Source organism: Hyperoodon ampullatus (assembly GCF_949752795.1).
Source record: "Hyperoodon ampullatus genome assembly, chromosome: 4".
NCBI classification, from domain to species: domain Eukaryota; kingdom Metazoa; phylum Chordata; class Mammalia; order Artiodactyla; family Ziphiidae; genus Hyperoodon; species Hyperoodon ampullatus.
The window spans coordinates 37,242,358-37,246,414 of record NC_136917.1 but is presented as its reverse complement, the minus strand read 5'-3'; positions in this window follow the sequence as shown (position 1 = coordinate 37,246,414).

The following is a 4,057-nucleotide window of genomic DNA, read 5'->3' as shown; positions in this document are numbered from 1 at the left end:
TGGCGAAGGAATTTAAATGGGTTTGTGGGACTTCTAGAGCAGAAGCTGGACCTCCTAAGAAGCAGTAATACAGAAAAGGAGAGGTTGAATGGAAACACAAGTACTGTTTACCACAGCAGGCGTGAGTCAAACATCAGTCTCTTAAGGGGAGAGCTTTTCTGAGCAGAATGGGGTGTCTCTAAGAGGAACGCATTATTATATGTGAGATAACCCAAATATTTGTCTCTACTCCTGATGGGCTGGGTTTGCTGATACAGTTGTAATGACCTCAGCAGAAGCCTTTTATTGACCTTAGATCAAGATCCAATTTTTATAAAATGACGTTTGGGATTAAGTAGGTGAGGAAAGTGTACATAGTAGGAGGGGCCTATAGAAGGAAATCTACTACATTAGTTTCCTGAGACTGCTGTAACAAAGTTCCACAAATTGGGGGGCTTAAACTGACAGATATTTATTTTGACTTTCTCAGTTTGAAATCAAGGCATCGGCAAGTTGGACCCTTCTGGAGACTGAGAGAGAAAACTGTTCCGTGCCTCTCTCCTGGCTTCTGGTGGCTGCCTGCAGTCCTTGGAGTTCCTTGGCTTAGAGCAGCATCACTCCAATCTCTGCCTCTGTCCTCACGTGGCCTTCTCCCTCTGTATGTCTGTGTCCAAATTTTCCTCTTCTCATAAGGACACCATCATTGCCTTACAGCCCACCTTAATCAAATATGACCTCATTGTAACTTGACTGTATCTGCAAAGAGCCTATTTCCAAATAAGGTCGCATTCACAGGTACCAGGGGCTAGGATTTGAATAGGTAGCTTGGAGAGACAAAAGTCAACCCTCAACATCTATCTTCTGAATTGTTTAGAGGCATAGCTATTACGTTTTTGTCAGCAGGATCAGGTGGGGAATGAAGACACAGCAATCAGCTATTATCCAGAAGAGTAGCTGCAGTCTGTGAAACACACACGAGAGATTTTTTCTTGTTTAAGTGGCAGAAGAAAACCATAGGAGGTCTCTAGTCCAGGATGAAGATGAGAAAGAGCATACTGAGAAAACTTTTAGACATTTAACAGAGGGTGCCAACATACGATAATACGCAAGATGAACAGGGGGAAAGAAAAGTAAAAAAATGACTGTGGGGCTTCCCTGGTGGCGCAGTGGTTGAGAGTCCGCCTGCTGATGCAGGGGACACGGGTTCGTGCCCCGGTCTGGGAGGATCCCACATGCCGTGGAGCGGCTGGGCCCGTGAGCCATGGCTGCTGAGCCTGCGCATCCGGAGCCTGTGCTCCGCAACGGGAGAGGCCACAACAGTGAGAGGCCCATGTACTGCAAAAAAAAAAAAAAAAAAAAAAGACTGTGGAATCAGAAAATTAATCCTGTCTTCTTGGGAGGAAGTCATCCACAGCTGATGCTTATGTGGTGGGGGATAGGGAGTGTCAACCTTTAAAATAGCCAGTTATTTTACTAGTGAAATGAGTTTACTAGGGAATGGCAGAGGAATTGCAATTCAGCACATGCAAGCTATGGCAAATCATATGCAAGTCCAGTGAACAAAGGAGAACATTACTTTACAGAGGAAAGTGGGAAGTTGTGGCGGGGGGGGGGGGGGGGCGCTGCTTTGAAGGAAAGTCCACTGGAGGAAAGCAAGAATTCAGGGTGGTGACAGTGGTGAGTTGTGGTAGTTTCTCATTGGCTGGGCTGTTGCTGGGCAAAGAAAAAACCTTCCTCCTGCTGGGGTAGTAGTCTTCTTCCTGCCCAGGAGTGTAAAGTAAGCTGCAACAGAAGGTATGTCTGTGAGAGGAAGAGCTCCGCCTTCAGGGCTTCCTGACTCCATTTTAAATGAGATTTCCCTCTGTTAATTTTCACAGGGACTTGTCTATCTACTGAAGCTGTAGGTTTCTAGAGTGTGCCAAGAATCCTCAGTTTAAGGTCTCCCAATGGAATGGATATCCAGTGGTCAGGATAAGATGAACTGTTTTTAATTGGGAAACACAGATCACAGAGCCTGATGAAACTCTTTCCATCAATACTCAATGGCAGGGACTTCCCTGGCAGTCCAGTGGTTAAGACTCCATGCTCCCAGTGCAGGGGGCACAGGTTCCATCCCTGGTTGGGGAACTAAGATCCTGCATGCTGCGCTGCACGGCCAGAAAATAAATTAAAAAAAAAAGATTCAAGGGCAGATTTCCTCTGATGACTTTTTCAGAACACTGTCTCTTGAGGTTTCAGGTGATGCTGGGATTGCTTACGTGGACAATGTGGAAAAGCAGCTTGCACGTGTCAGTGATACTGTGTGGGCATCCTCCGAGTCTCCTGCAGTATTTAGTCACGTTAGCCTGTGATAGGGTAGACTTCAGGATTGGGAGTGGAACCATCAAATGCACATCAGACTACTATTTACTCACAATGAGATAACTTGAGGGGTTTGATTTTTACTGCCAACAAGGCTATCGGCAAGTTTAGACCTTGGAAGGTGGGAGATTTCTGAGATCTTTGCTATGTCTTGTTTTAGAATTCCATTAGTTGTTGAAGTCACAACATCCTGGCTCCATTGGGCTAAGTGAAATTTATCAGGAAATGAATTCCACCTGTTTCTTTTCTTTTTTAATGTGGTCCCTAGGAAGTATTAAACGCAATCAGTGGCCCACCTTACCTTTATTTCTAATGGACAGCACAGCTTTATAAGATCGCTCCTGAGTCAGGATAATTCTTTTATTTTATTTTTTATTTTTTGGCTGCATCAGGTCTTCGTGTGGCATGTGGGATCTTCATTGTGGAGCATGGGCTTCTCTCTAGTTGCAGCACGCAGGCTTCTCTAGTTGTGGCGTGCGGGTTTTCTCTCTCTAGTTGAGGCGCTCAGGCTCAGTAGTTGTGGCGCATGGGCTTAGTTGCCCCACAGCATGTGGGATCTTAGTTCCCCGACCAGAGATTGAACCCGTGTCCCTTGCCCTGAAAGGAGGATTCTGTACCAGTGGACCACCAGGGGAGTCCTGAGTTGGGATAATTCTTTAACATGGGGAGGCAACTGTGGATTCTCCTTCTTTGAGGAGGGAAGAAGGGTGGCAGGGTTTAGAGTGTTACGGTGATGGAGAGTGACACTTGAAGGGGAAAACAGGAATATCTCGCAGGAGCTGAGAATGCTGAGTGTTTTCTATCTGAAGCGCAGTCTGCAGGCATGGGGTCCAATTAGTTGAGCAGAGATCCCAGAACCCAGTCACTGAAGCTTCCACAAATTCTGCTGCTGCTGCCCTAGTTCTTACACAAGGTTACTGAATCCTGGCTACTGAATCCAATGAAAGATTGAAATAAACAATGGTGCTGGACGACTCCCATGTGACTGAGTCAAGATCCCTACTGCCTCTCCAGCCCTTTCACTGAACAAAAAGAAAAGAATTTGTGGATCTAGAATCCAAGAAACAAATACTTTTGCAGCTACTTTTCGTAGCAATCTTTGTGCATCTGCATGGCCACGCTTCTTGTAACCTGAAAAGTATACAATCATTGAAAGATACTTATCTTAGCAAATTTTACATCAGTACAACCAATGGAGGAATATGGCTCTCTTTTTGTCACTTTTTAAAAAAAATCCTAAATTTGGTAAATGAAAAAGCTCTCCTAACAGTTTGGAATTAATTAAAATTTGGAGAATTCTAGACAAAAATTTTTTAAAATATTTATTTATTTATTTATGGCTGCGTCAGGTCCTAGTTTGGGCATGTGGGATCTTTTGTTGCAGCGCACAGGCTTCTCTCTAATTGTGGGGGGCTTCTCTGTAGTTCTGGTGCACAGGTTCAGTAGTTGAAGCACAGGCTTAGTTGCCCTGCACGGGCTCCTCTCTAGTTGTGGTGCACAGGCTTAGTTGCCCTGCAGCCTGTGGGATCTTAGCTCCCCAACCAGGGGTCAAACCTGCGTCCCCTGCATTGGAAGACGGATTCTTAACCACCGGGCCACCAGGGAAGTCCCCAAGAACTCCAGACAAACTTGATGATACTTTTGTCCTTGCTTCTATAGGTGAAGGAACAATTATCTGTGTTAACCAATGGCAATCTCAGGATGCCCAACGAGAGTT